The 15,560-nt window shown below is 38.8% G+C and overlaps 1 long non-coding RNA gene across 15 annotated transcripts; it reads left to right on the top strand.

Moving 5' to 3' along the window:
* Positions 1–9,364: 9,364 nt before the first annotated feature.
* LOC110940407 lies at positions 9,365–14,374 on the top strand. 15 transcript variants are annotated; one of them, XR_004893813.1, is made up of 9 exons: positions 9,432–11,961; positions 12,040–12,157; positions 12,535–12,641; positions 12,732–12,850; positions 12,993–13,034; positions 13,123–13,257; positions 13,602–13,654; positions 13,920–14,001; positions 14,091–14,374. It is a non-coding gene; the product is annotated as an uncharacterized LOC110940407 (long non-coding RNA). The 15 variants fall into 15 exon arrangements; XR_004893812.1 differs by adding an exon at positions 12,304–12,386 and having other exon boundaries at positions 9,432–12,157; positions 12,519–12,641; XR_004893809.1 differs by having other exon boundaries at positions 9,365–9,647; positions 11,556–12,641.
* The last annotated feature ends 1,186 nt before the right edge of the window (positions 14,375–15,560 follow it).

Below are 15,560 nucleotides of genomic sequence, written 5' to 3'. Positions count from 1 at the left end.
GGTCCGAATTCTTTATAATGTATCAAGTGGTCCGAGTTTTGATTTAAGTAGTCTTGGTCCGACATCTTAATGTATGCGCCATGTCCAAACTTTATAATGCAAACACACGTAGTCTGAGTTTCACTAGGGATTTGCTTGTCTGAGTTATGCTTGGTGCCTTTGGTCAGAAGTTATATGCTTTTACATGATGTCTGAGTTTAATGAATGTACGCAAGATTCGACTTTCAATATTGAACTATCTGAGTTTTGATTGAGTATATGATCTGAAGTATAGTGATGATACATGTCCTGAATTCAAATGATACTTGAGGAGACAGAATGAATTAGGATGCCAAGATCAGAATCCTGTATGATAATATGTGGTTATATGTTAAGTACGTTAACAGTGGCAATTAGGTTAATATTCGCGTTAGATTAAACTGTGTGATCAAAGACGCGACGCGTGAATTATGTGAATACGATGAACTGATTACATGATGTATGATTCTATATGCGTATAATCGTATGATACTGAATGCAACTGTATTATTCTGCATGCGTGAACATTCTATGTGATATCATCATGTACACAATAAACACACAAGACACAGCTGCTTGAATGTCAATGATTTGCAAACCCTAATTTGATGCAAACACTTACATCGTATCATATGCAACATATCCTAGGTCGTGTGTAACGGACTTAGACGTTTGATAAACCCTACAGCATAGCATACCGAGCAAACCAAGGTGAGTTCACACCCTTACTAAGGCATGGGATTCTCGGGGCTTGGGAATGGGTTTTAAAGGAATAAGGTTGAATAGATTCGTACTGACACTATTACTAGACTACCATACCATCGTCCTCGGTTGTGCAGGACACATACGTGCAATCTACGTACACATATACTTACTACTATCCTCGGTTGTGAAGGATACTTATACATACTACTATCCTCGGTTGTGAAGGATACTTATACATACTACTATCCTCGGTTGTGAAGGATACTCATACGTACTACTATCCTCGGTTGTGAAGGATACTTATACTTAATTACTATCCTCGGATGTGAAGGATACTCACGTAAGGCCAACGTGAACTTATACTTACTACTGTTCTCAGATTGTGAAGAACACATATGGTTACGAGTAGTCTAGTGGATTATACAACATGGGAAGCCCCCACCAATAAAACGTACTATCGGCCCAGTAGAGCCACATGTTACAAACGAACTTACTATTACGCATTTACATTCTGTGAACTCGCTCAACTAGTTGTTGATCCTTTGTTACATGCCTTGCAGGTCGTTAGATACATGGAGCTTGCACAGGGAGGAGTTGGTCGTTGTGGGCTTGGATCGTGATTACCTTATTAAACTCTTATGACATTTCGTACTTGATTATGTTGGGTTTTGATTATACGCTTCCGCCTAACAGTGATAACTTACTTATGGTTTTGGAACACCTTTCATATGGATTTGATTTGGTTTAATGGCAAATACTTTTAATATATATATTGTTCTATATGATTGGTGGCTTGATCCTGGTCAGTCACGCTCCCATGCGGTGATACTTCGCAGGTGGATTTTGGGGGTGTGACATTATTGGTTTGACTTGGAGCGAAATCAGGTTGGGTCTAGGAGCGAAATCAAGATCTTAGACACCCTGGAGCGAAATCTAATGGACTTTGGAGCGAAATCAGACAACAAATTGGAGCGAAATCAGACTTTCGGGCGAAATCAAATAATACCAGTTCGAGCGAAATCAATTCGGGGTCAATTTTAGTCCATTTTTACTGTGAATTTAGGTGTCAAACTTTCAGGGATTTGTTAATGTCCAATTTTCTATGATCTATGAAATTTTTGTCTGATTCTGACCATGAAATCTTCCTGAATAGATAAAAGAAGGTGTAGAATAAAGAGAATGAAGCTGTAATGGCAAGAACTCCTCGTCCTGAGCTCTGATACCACTTGTAGGATCGCGTGCTGACCCGAACGAGTCAATCGGAGGTGTTCTAATCCGTTTCAGGTGCGGAATAACAAGAAACGGACACGAAAAACAGCTTGTTCTACTAAATCTTGCCTTTGTATATTGATTTCACACTGATTACAGGTCAAACGGCACTTGGGCAGCAGTTCGGTACCGGAAACAAGACTTCTACTACTGATTTCTCTCAGACAGTTTTTATAGGGGTTGGGGTTTCGCCTCAAAGTGACATGGAATCATTTGGAGCGAAATCAGCTATAAGCTGATTTCGCCTGAAATGGCACAAGACACCTAGGAGCGAAATCACAAGCTATGCACCTAGGAGCGAAATCAGCTTCAAATACACATACATTCTCCTATTTTTCCGTACAACGTGCCCTGAACTAACATTCTAAGACTAAGACTCGATACAAGACGAAGTCGACAGATGTATGCACCAACAGAATGCTTGCATGTTATATTTACACAGTGATTGTTGCCTGACACCTTAGCAACGATAATACTATAGTTTGGACTCAGCACCTGTCGTAGACAGGGGTTGTTAAGGGTTTTACTTCACGTGTCACAGTGGTGATATGTGTTGCGCATTCTACAACTCGCAGTCATGTCTGTGCATATTTCTTTGTCGATAACGTGCTAGCTTTGCTTTTCAACATGTTACATGCTAGTTACGCGTAAACCGATTTTCGCTATCTATTATACTATTAAACTTGTATGCCCACCTTTACACTATGTGTATTGACCTATATTTTAACGTATGTGACAGGTGTTTTGTCACACCCCAACCGATGACGGAAACATCGGGGCATGGCACTGAGCGAAACAGATTGTCAAGAGAAATTCCTTAACAACAAAATTACCAGATAGTTAATATTTTGTCCCATACCATAACCTACCAAGCAATTAAATTATTACAGACATAGATATCCTCAAAACAAAACATGTTCCGACAACTCAGATTCAAATAAATAAATTGTTTTTGTTTGTTTCTGAGTTGTCAGAACATGTTTTGTTTTGTGGATATCTATGTCTGTAATAATTTAATTGCTTGGTAGGTTATGGTATGGGACATAATATTAACTATCTGGTAATTTAGGTGTTATGGAATTTCTCTTGACAATCTGTTTCGCTCAGTGTCATGCCGCGATGTTTCCGTCATCGGTTGGGGTGTGACAGATTGGTATCGGAGCCATAACTATAGGGAATTAGGCAAGACTCGACCTAGTCCGGGTCGATGTCTTAGAAACGACCTAGTCTATAGTCTAAGTACTAACAGACCGCCTTGTGCGAACCCGTTAGGGGTTACGTACAAGCTTATTGCTATTTATCGATTGACTCGCAATCACGTTATACTATCACATTGCCTTTCCTAAGGCAGTCGCACTGCACTATTTTCAAAAATGAACCAGTGATTGGATCGAGATTAGGTGTGAAAACCGCAAACTCTCAATTTAATCGCTTGTTCGACCCGCATTTTTACTATAAACACGAGAATTTGCGTACTTCAACGCAAAGCCTCTCTCAATATCGTAATTCTATCGCAAAAACAGGAATGTGGTCGCTAAGTTAGGGGTGAAACCCGAACCTTGATGACACGTTCCGCTATTTGTTTTTTATTTTACAAAGCTCTCACCAAAGTCTCGATGGATTCCAGTGACTCAAGTTGCGTAAATAACCGAAAGGATGCATGCCATTCACCGTCTGTCGGTGATAGAGCATAGTCTATTAGGCCAAAACGTATACTTGTAGTCATTGAGAATAGTCGAATCACTTTGGGTAGTCAACGTCTATCAAGCCTTAGACAATCTACCTTCAATTTCAAGCTCGCAATCGCTGATTTTATGTGTTTCGATTCTGAGCCCGCAACTGCTGACTCTGATATTTGACGTTTTATGCGGAATTTTATGTGTTTTACCTGTTTACATGTTTTGATTTTGGTGATTTATACGCTTTTGGCTGACCGCTTTGATCGACACACACAACTTGCACTGCACCTCTATCTCCAATCGCTAACAAATCACTACTACTTGTGGATAATCGCATGCTATGTTACTCGCTTATGCTATGATACTCGATGTGTACTCGCTAATCGCAATCGCTATTCTCGAACGCGCGAACCTGGAATGATAGGTGAATATGTGCAAAATATACTATGGTTTCTGTATTCTAACTGCTTTACGTGCTTCTGTGCCTTACGTGCTTACGTGCTTCTGTGGTTACGTGCCTATGTGATGATGTATTTGTATGGTTGATGTGTTCCTGAGCTTTAGTAGTAGTACGTGTGAGGTGAGATTCGATTATATAACATTTTGAATCCTATGATGATGTCTATTGCAGACAATGTCGTCATTTGGATCATTTCACTCACGCTCTGCTCGTCGCAATCATGAGGATAAGCGTATCGCCTCTTTGGTCGCTAAGCAGATAGCGAAAGTTATTCCGCATATTGTTTGTGAGTTGAATGAAAACACTAGCAAGTCGTCTGAAGAGTCCCGGACGGATTCGCCCAAAGCTACTTTTAGCTTCAAGCAGTTCAAAGCCTGCAGCCCAAAAGAATTTACCGGAGAGGATGGTCCTACGGCCATGTTTCAATGGTTTGATTCTACCGAAGTCACCCTGCGTCAGAGCAACTGTCCTGATAATCTCCGAACTGTTAACACCACCGGCGTCTTCCAATCCCGTGCTCTAGATTGGTGGACGACCGAGAGAAACAAACGAGGGAATGATGCAGCTTATGGGTTGACGTGGGATGAGTTGAAGGACTTGATAATGAAAGAGTTCTACCCTCCCCACGAGCTCCAAAAGTTGGAGGACGAGTTCTAGCATCTCAAGCAGAAGGATGGTGACAATGCTGGTTTGACTGCTCGCTTTAAGCAGTTGAGTATAATCTGTCCAGGTCAAGTTTCTACGCCCGAAATCACCATCAAGAAGTATATCCGTGCTCTTCCGAATTGTGTGGCTGATTTCGTTCAGGCTACAAAGATGTCATCAATTGAGGAAACTTTCTTACTCGCTGCTGAGATAAACGACAAGCTAGTCAAGGCTGGGTATTGGGAAAAAGCCTCCAAGAGTCTCCATCAAGTTACCACTGCTGCAACCACTGAAACTGCCGCTGCTCCGCAGTCTTCAATGTCCTCCCGTCGCAAGAGGAAGAACAACAACAACAGTAGCAAAAATTGCGATGTCACTGCTGCCGCTCCGCTTCAAGCCGTTCTTACCCAACAACAGCCCCAACAGTGCCAAGTAGCGGCGCCGATTACCCTTGCACCGCTGGCCAAGCGTGCATACACTGGTCCTCATCCGGCTTGCCCTACTTGTACTTATCACCACCCAGTGGGAATCGCGTGCAGATACTGTGTGCATTGCAACATGTACGGCCATTTCACCGCCAACTGCCGTACAGGTCCACGTCAAGCTCCAGCTCCAGCTCAAGGTCAAGCTCCTGCTCAGCAAGCTCTACTTCCCGCTCCTCAAGGCCAACAAGCGGCTCCTGCACCCGCGATCCACGCTAGAGCTTACTTTGCGTGTGGTGATCCAAACCACTTCGCAAACATGTGCCAGAATCGAGTGGTGAAGCAAGAGCCACAACAGCAGCAGCCCCAGCAACAGCAGCAGCAGCAGCATCCAGCAACACGCGAACGTACTTTCAACATCAACGTCCGTCAAGTTCAAGCCGATAACAACGTGGTCAATGGTACGTTCCTTGTGAATGGTATATATGCTTCGTGTTTATTTGATACCGGAGCCGATAACTGTTTTGTGTCGTTAGAATTCGAAAAGCTCCTTAATTGTAAGCGCGCCCATCTCCCCTCGTCATTCGATGTTGAAGTTGCCACCGGAAGAACCGTCGCCGTCAATTCTGTTCTTCGTGATTTTACTCTCGAACTCAACAATCACATCTTTCCTATCGACCTTATCCCGATGCAGCTCGGTAGTTTTGACATCATAGTAGGCTTGGATTTTCTTCGTGAGAATTGTGCTGAAGTTGTTTGTTTCGATAAGATGATTCGCTTCTCGCTCGCTAATGGTGATCTACTGTGTCTACGGTGAAGTCGCGTCGAAGAAACTCCAACTCATGTCGTGTGTCCAAGCTAGCAAGTATCTCCGCAAGGAATACCAAGCTTTCTTGGCTCACGTGGTAGTAGAGGAGAAAAAGGAAGTTAAGGCAATCGATAAGGTGCCTGTAGTTCGTGATTTTCCTCTTGTGTTTCCTGATGATCTACCTGATTTACCCCCGAGTCGTGATATTGATTTTCGTATTGACCTCATTCCTGGAGCCAACCCTGTTTCTAAATCTCCTTATCGCCTCGCTCCGTCCGAAATGCGTGAACTCTCGAGTCAACTCCAGGAATTAGTTGACAAAGGCTTCATTCGCCCTAGCACCTCTCCTTGCGGCGCACCAGTCCTTTTCGTTAAAAAGAAGGATGGGTCGTTCCGGATGTGCATCGACTATAGGGAGTTGAATAAGCTGACAATCAAGAATCGTTATCCCTTGCCCCGAATTGATGATTTCTTTGATCAGTTGCAAGGTGCTACATGTTTCTCGAAGATCGATTTACGCTCAGGTTATCACCAGTTACGCATTCAGGAGGAAGACATTCCGAAGACCGCTTTTCGAACCCGCTATGGTCATTATAAATTCGTCGTAATGCCCTTTGGTTTAACCAATGCACCTGCGGTTTTCATGGATTTGATGAACCGTGTGTGCAAACCATTTCTTGACCGTTTCGTCATCGTATTCATCGACGATATCCTTATCTATTCGAAGTCGAAAACCAAACACGCGTAACATCTACGTTTGGTTCTCGAGTTACTCCAGGGGAATCGACTCTATGCCAAGTTCTCCAAGTGTGAATTTTGGCTGGAGGAGGTTCAATTCCTCGGTCACATCGTCAATAGTCAAGGTATTCACGTCGACCCTGCGAAGATCGAAGCTGTTAATAGTTGGGTTACTCCAAAATCACCATCCGATGTACGTTCGTTCCTTGGATTGGCGGGCTATTACCGTCGATTCATTGTTGACTTCTCGAAAATCGCTGTCCCGCTTACTTCCTTAACGCATAAAGACAAGCCTTTTGTTTGGGGAACCGAACAAGAGACTGCCTTTCAAACCCTCAAGCATATGCTCTGCAATGCTCCCGTTCTCGCTTTACCCGACGGAAACGATGACTTCATTGTCTATTGTGATGCCTCGAACCTTGGTCTTGGTTGTGTTCTCATGCAACGAGGCAAGGTTATCGCTTACGCCTCTCGTCAGCTCAAGATCCACGAGAAGAACTATACAACCCACGACCTCGAGCTAGGCGTAGTTATTTTTGCGTAGAAGATTTGGCGACACTACCTTTATGGTACCAAGTGTACAGTCTTCACCGACCATAGGAGCCTACAACACATTTTCAGCCAAAAAGAACTAAATATGCGTCAACGCCGATGGGTAGAACTTCTCAACGATTACGACTGTGAGATTCGTTACCATCCAGGCAAAGCAAACGTTGTTGCCGACGCCCTCAGTAGACGAAGCTATATGCATAGTGTTCGTAATGTTCCCGCCCTGCATCATCTCGAAACCCTCCTCTGTGATGCTCAGCATGCTTGTTTTACCGAACGCACTTTGAAGCCGGAAACGATTTACCATAACGGCGAACAGTAAATCGAATGGGATATTCTATTATTTGGACCGAATTTGGGGTCCCAAACATACTAACTTGCGACAAATCCTGCAAGATTGTTTTCAGACCCGAATGAGTCAATCAGAGAAGTTTTGATCAGTTTCAGGTGCGGAAAACAAGAAACTGACTTGGATACAGCTTGTTCTTCACTTAAATCACTGATTTGATTGATATAACAGTAATTACAATCAGAAATCACACCGGCAGCATTTCGGTATGAAAATCCGGAAAGTTCACAACTGATTTCGCTCCAACCTCACATCTCCTATATATAATGTTCTGATTCCGCTTAAACATGCTCAAGCGGAATCTGTTCAACCGAAATCTCTATAAAACTCACTCAAGCGAAATCACAATCTTCTGATTCCGCTTGAAAGTACCACTACAAAAAAAATGCCATTCAGTGGCACACCCTTTTAACGGCATTTAGGTTTTGTGCCACTAATTAAGTTTTTAATGACACTTTATGTATGCCATAATTGCTTAGCACGTACTTTTAGTGACATTTAGCTTTTATGCCACTAATTTAAGCTTTTAGTGGTACTTTAGGTATGCTACTAAAAACTTTTGCATTATATCTTCACATCAAATTATATGTATAATCAAACTTATGCCACAAAAACTCTTCCTCAAATTTTCCTCCCATACTATAATTTATGCCACAAATACTTTATACAAACTTTAAAGCTTACCAAATACCATATTTGCAAAGGGGAAAGTGAATATGAGGCTGTTACACATATAAGCTTATATGCGAAACCTATCAAAACTACGTAGTTTTGATTAAAAACCAACTAAAACCAATTAAATCTCCTTATTTATGTCACTTAATTTCATCTTTTTCCAATTTTTCATTAAATTCTCCGGTCAACTTTTTAATTCTCCATCAATTAAATCTATAATTTATTGCCTAAGGAAAGAACAACATTAAGAAACCAATTAAATCTCTTTATTCGGCTAATAAAGGAATGAACAACAAACCAAAAATCTTCTTATTCCATACATCTATATTCAATTTTTCCATCGAAATGGTGAATTACTGAATTTTGACAAGGCATGTCCAGACATATCATATTTTTGGTAAAATTTGATTGGAAGATTTTCAGTTTAATAAATTTAAAATTGAAAAAAATTTGTTGCTCTTGTTAATTTCGTAGGCTAAAGGGTTGTTGGAGGCTGTCACTCACGATCAAGGGAAGAGGGAAAAAGAATAGAATAACTAAGATTTGTAGACCAAATAAAATGAAAAAGCTTTGTTGTTGATCATTTCGTAGGCTAAGTTTCAGATCAGTTGATAGGAGAATTGGCAAAACCAACTGGAGAAATTATTGGAGAGTTGAAAACGGATGCAAATAAAATACGAGATTTAATTGGTTTTAGTTGGCTTTTAATCAAAACTACGTAGTTTTGATAGATTTCGCATATAAGCTTACATGTGTAACAGCCTCATATTCACTTTCCCCATTTGCAAAATGCGGTATTTATAAAATTAATATTTACCAAATAATTTTTTTTTGTAAAATGATTAAAATTAGGGGATAAAAAATGCTTTCTAGATATCAAAACGATATATTCTTAGGTTTAATAAAAACATATTTTTTTAATTTAATATCTTAAATATGTTTGGTCCTAAGGAAAATAAAACTTTACCATAAACGTCATATTTTTTTCTTTGGTTTTATTCAAAATAGCCCAATAAAATGCCACTTTAATTTAGCCATATTTGTTACCCAAAAAAAAAAGGAATTGAAAAAGGAAAACCAGAATAAGAAAAATTAAAGTAATTGGTAATGGAGATTAGATATACTTGGGGTGTTGCTATCGTATATACCATTTGATTTCCCTCTAAAACCAAAATTTAAGTGAGAAAAAACTTCCCAAAATCTCCCGTTCATACTAAAATCCCTTCTGAATACATCATCATCAGATTCATAGTCCACCTAAAAGTGAAAACCCTAAAACCCGTGGGAGATAGGGGGATCACATATATTGTCGTTTGATCCAATTCACCTGGTATGGTTTCAAACTTCAGTTCTTGCGATTGCTATTATGTTCTTACTATCAATAATTTTAATTAAGCGTTGGTTTGCTATTATGTATCTTCCATACATCTTGTATTGAACATTATTTAGGTGTTTAATTTTGACCTCTTTAAGATCCTTTGATTGTTATAGATGTCGATCTTATAATGTTTGTTTTCTGCTTCATGTTTATTCATTACGGTTGATGAAATTAAGCATTGGATCGGTATATCTTTCACTTTTTAGAAAATAAGTGATGTATTATGTATTTTGTGTGCCAATATTAACCTCTTTAGCCTCCTTTGTTTGTTATAGCCTTCGGTTATTATGATATTTGCTTCTGGTTTCATGTTTATTAATAAAGTCGTTGAGATTAAGTGTTGAATCACCAAATCGATGTATGTATTACTTTTTAGAAAGTAAATGATGTATAAAATGATGTATTATGTAATTTGTTTGATAATTTCAACGTCTTTCATCTTCTTCGATTGTTTCAGCAGTTGAGTTTCATGATTTGAGCTTCTTGCTTTATGTCAAATTATGTTATTGGTTGAAATTAAACTGCAAATCAATATGTTTACCTTTTGGAAAACAAATTGATGTGTTATTTTTACCCCTTTTCGCTTCTTGGATTGTTTGCTTCCTGTTTCATGTTTATTCATTATGTATGTTGAAATTAAGCATTAAGTTGGTGTGTCCATTAGTCTTTAGGAAATAAATGATGTAGTATGTATCAGGTTTATTAATATAACCTTTTTAGTTTTTTCAATTGTTATAGCCGAAGACTCTCATGATATGTGCTTCATGTTTAATTATTATAGTAGTTATACTTAAGCATCAAATTGGTATGTCCATTACCTTTTAGAAAACAAATTGATGTGTTATTTCTCATATCTTTTGGCTCGTTTGATTGTTAGACCACCCGGTGTGGGGCAACGCCCCCGTTGCCCCAGCCACCCCAGCTGGGTGGCGCCCCAACACCTTCCATGCTCTGCCAAGATGAGGGAGCTATGGTTGCTCAGCCTTGTTGATGGCGAGCATTAAAGGGGGAGGAGGTGGGGACCAACCAATCAGGTTTGTTTTTTTATTTCTTTTATTATATAGTTAACGGGGGCTTTATTCCACACCGTGCAAGTTGATGATAAAGCCCCCCCACTTACGTGGCGTGATAAAGCCACCAGGGGCTTTATCCCACACCGTATAGCCTTATAGTTCCTATTCTTATGGTTTGTGTTCCTGCTTCATGTTCATTAATTATATGTGATGTCAATTTGTTGCTCAGTGCCCCCTTAATGATTCTTTTCTGGTGTGGACTATATCTTGTGGTAGAGACCATTAGTTTGAAACTTTGATTAGGGTTAATCTAACCATTCCATCTGAAACTTTATATTTTAATTCTTGGACTTTTAAATATAGACGAGTAGAATTCTAAGTCATTATGGTGATCAATTTCGGTTCAAAACAGATCCTACCATGTAAATGACTCAAAGAACAATAGGTTGCCCTGTAATTCGTGGACTTTTCACATGATGTAAGCAAAGTGCTTTTGGATTAGGAATTTGTTATTTTGAAAGCATTGACTTTTTGCCTAATTTTCTTGGTTATTTAAAATTTAGTAATGCTGGAATGGCTGATCATCTTCCTTCACTGACCTTTATTGCTATGAAATACTAGTTTTTACTTGCTTAGCATGCTATAAATGACATTAAAAGGAATCTTGTTAGTCTGATGTTCATGTTACTGTATAGACAAGTATAAAAGAGTGACAAATGTAGCTTATTTAACTTACCATCTTTGCGCCTTGCGTACGAAAAGCTCATCGCTTTTGCGCTTTGCGCCTCGGTTTAGACCTCGTCCCTTTTGTGTGCTTCCCGATTTTTTTAAACCAAGCTCATGGCAGATCATCGTTCTGATAAGGTGTGAGTACAGATAATGTTTCTGTTAAAAGTGTGGAATCGGAATCAGCTGGTGTGGCAAATCAACATTCTGATGCTGCAAATAAACATTCAGATAAAGGTGACATAATAGCTGAAGTTGCACTTGAAAGTTTGAAACCGAAAGGTGGTGTAGAGAAACAGCCAGATAAAGATGAAACTATAGCTGCAGTTGCTCGTGTTGCGGATGAACATTCAGATAAAGGTGACAGAATAGCTGAAGTTGCAATTGAAAGTCTGAAATCAGAAGGTGTTGCAGATAAACGTCCGGATGAAGGTGAAAGTATAGCTGAAGTTGCTCTAGATGCTTTGAAATCAAAAGGTGTTGCAGATAAACATTCAGATGAAGCGGCTTCTGGATCAACGGTGGAGGTTAATATTAAGGCACACATGTCACTCTTCTTCAGTCCCCGCTTATCCTCTTTTTTTTCTTTTGTAAATAAAAAACAGATGTTAGTTTCAACATTCAAGGAGACTATAGCTAGTGAAGTCGGCCTTCCAGTTGATCAGCAGCGGCTGATTTTTAGAGGCAAGGTGTTTAAAGATGAAGACCGTCTTTCAGAATACCGTATCCTATAATCATGTCACATAGTATTAGGTTGTCAAGTGTAGAATGTGTGTGTGTATATATATATATATATATATATAGAGAGGTATATAGAGGAAGGTTAACATACAAAAAGCCTTATCATACTTCACGTACGCGACAAGCAGAACCATCAGATCAGGGCCATAATCACGCATGGATCAGTTAATCACGCATGGGAGCAGTTATTTGGTGTTAATCACGCATGGAGGTGTTAATCACGCACGTTATAATGTACAAAAAATAATAATCACACACGTTATGTTTTTGGTCACGTAGGTTAATGTAGGTTAAGCAGTTTTGTACATTATACTCTCTATATATGTTTGTACTATGGTTTCAGCCTTGGCGATTTATAGATGTTGAAAGTGGACATACACTGCATCTAGTGAATAGACAACCATCTGAATTTCAACCCTCATCAGGCTCTCCCAATGTGGAGACAGCTGCAAGGAAAGCAACGCAGGTGAATTTTGGCGATACCCTTATTTTATATATACACGCACACATGTAATGACGTATGCACAAGAAAGTTAAATTATGATTTTGGTCCCAGGACAAGATGATAATGTGACCGGTACACGTCCTCGCGTCGGGCATGTCTCACATAGTGTAGTTCTTGGGACATTCGGCGTAGGAGAGCAAGATGAAGGCGACAGTCCAGATGTAAATCAGGTTCTATATTCTGCAAAATTGTTTTCTATAAAGCAGTTTAGTGTGCTTTGTGGTGATTATATTTTAAAATGGTTTTTTTTTTTTTTTTTTTTTTTTTTTTGCATTCAATGTGATTGGGGCAGTTCTTAATTTTTTTGGGCAGGGCCTCATCGCTAGTACCAGCACAATGCAACCACACATGCAGGTGACTTGTGTTTTTTCTTTCATGATGATTTGTGCACATATAATTTAGATTATTATTTGATATATTTTGATTGTCTACTTGTTTACAGTTCAGTATGCCCATGCAAGTTGCTCTTGGAAATGAGACGGGAAATCAGTCGCAGCCTAGAAGTCCTCGTCAATCAATGCCTCAAGGGTATCAAATCCCAGTAGGATCAGTGCCAGCTGTACCTACACTTGCGACGGTAATAGACATGTTGTAAAATTCCTTATTTCATGCTAAGTTTCTTTAGTATTTTCTACATGGCCTTACGTGGTTATGGCTAGTGAGTAGTGAAGTGGGAGTTGTTTGCTTTGTTTTTTCGATTAACTGTAACATTCTGGATGTTAATAATAGAATGTAAATTGGGAGCAAAAGCAAGTGAATTTGGTGAAGGTGAATTTGTTCATTGTAGGAATAGATATCTTTTTAACACATCTTAATACTGGTTAGGCCAAAAATAACATTATGCATATTATCTCATATGTAAAAGATATCTTTTGATCTATTTGTTTGTATTAACTTTATTCACTTATGCATTTTCTCTAGGTGGCTTTTTTACCAAACAAGATATTAAGAGCCTACCATGTTTACAATTACAGGTATGCGTGTGTTCTATTACTCCATCTAGAGGTGTAACTTCTAGTTAGCGGGTTTTAATTGATTAAAAAACTACATCAGTACAAAAAATAGAGATTGCATGCTTAAAGAATATACTTTGGGCATCTTTTGACCCTATTGACCCATTCACCACATTTTAGCAATGTTTTAGTTCATCAATTAACCTGTCTAAGATAGAAGATAACTCAATTCGACTCTTATAAACTGAAGGGTAAACATTCTCATCATGAACTCTCTTGTTGTTAGGTGATGGCAATTCCGACAACCAGGGGTATTGAAAAAACCACCCAATCTTTTGGCTGAAGAGCTTAAAGTGATGTCAAAAGAAGTAAGTTTGCCTTTTATTAATTGCTCTTACATCTTTGATGGCTATAGTTATCAGATCTAATCAATTTAACATGAATTGTGAAATTTCAGGTTGAGTATAGCCAGTTGGCTGATGTAGCGACAATAAGTAGCAAGTGCTGGGAACTATGAAGTGGAATATTACTACTAAGAAGGCGGTAACACGATGATTATTTAACTCGCATGAAGATTGTGAAAGAGATTCATGAACACAATGAAGTTTTGAGTTTTTATTCATACACTTATTAGTTTATTTGGATTATATGTTTAATCATTAGACTTAGATCGACACTTATTAGATATTTGGAATCTATGGAAGATTGATTGAACTTTTAATTGAAGTGATTATTTTATGATTTCTACATTTTACAATTTTGTTTTTATTTTTTAATGTAAATAAATGATAATTGTAATTAATTAAAATTAATATGACAAATGTCAATGGCCTTTAATTTGATGTGATTTTTGTGGCAAAAAATATGTGCCACTAAAAGCTCAAAGGTTTGTACTGGCAGATAAAAAAGTGCCACTAAAAGCCTAAAAAACTTTGTGCGGCACATTGAAAAAGTGCCACTAAAAGGCTTTAGGGTCAGCGCTTCAAGTGGCACTTTTTTTGTGTGCCGCCCATTCTTACAAGGTTCTTTAGTGGCACTTTCTTGTTTTTCTGTGGCACTTTTTGCATGTCACTAGATGGCCTTTTTTTTTGTAGTGTACACAACCCACTTTCAAGCGGAATTACATTAAATTTCACTAAATCTTCCTATTTTCTCGATCTACGTGCCCTGATCTAATCTATCTAGTCTAAGACTCGATACAAGACGAAGTCGACAGATCCATGCACTAACAGACTCCCCCTCAGATGTTGACGAGTCTCACATGTCGAGTCTTTGCAACTTCAGTCTTTATCAGTCTCTAGGCTTCACTCTTTCAATCAGTATCAACAGACTCCCCCTAACAATGTGCTGGCATTCCTTAAGTTCATCAGCATCATCTGTTTCAGGATTGTAATCTGACTTTCATAGGTTCAGGATCGTCGCCTGGCTCAAACTTTGTCCACAGAATCGAAATCTGGCTCATGCTCTATCCACAGAATCCTCAGATATCGTGACCTGGCTCTGTAAACACAAGCTTCTCAGGATCGATCAACCTGGCTAAGCTTTATGCCTGCATAATCTCTACCTCAAAGTAAAATTCTCAAATTTAAACATTTGAAATTTAAGTATTCAGAATCCCTCTCAAATTTAACTATAATCATGATGAACCACTTGAAGATTTGATCACAAGAAATTTGTTTAAGAACACAGACTCTCCCTCACAAAATGGTCATCATGTTTAGCACTTGGAACTTTGAAAATCAGCTTTTCAACATTAGTTGTCAAAACTCTTTTTGTTTTTTTTCCAAAAGTTTATGCTAAAACACACTAAAAATCTTTTTGAATTTTTCATATGAAATGTAATAAAGAAATATCTACAGACAATATTTTTGTGAGTTTGTGCAAGAGGATCATATCAGTTTTTTTTAGACAAATCACCAACACCGTT

The sequence above is a fragment of the Helianthus annuus genome, chromosome 5, assembly GCF_002127325.2.
Source record: "Helianthus annuus cultivar XRQ/B chromosome 5, HanXRQr2.0-SUNRISE, whole genome shotgun sequence".
Taxonomy (NCBI): Eukaryota; Viridiplantae; Streptophyta; class Magnoliopsida; order Asterales; family Asteraceae; genus Helianthus; species Helianthus annuus.
This window is presented reverse-complemented; position numbering and strand designations above follow the sequence as displayed.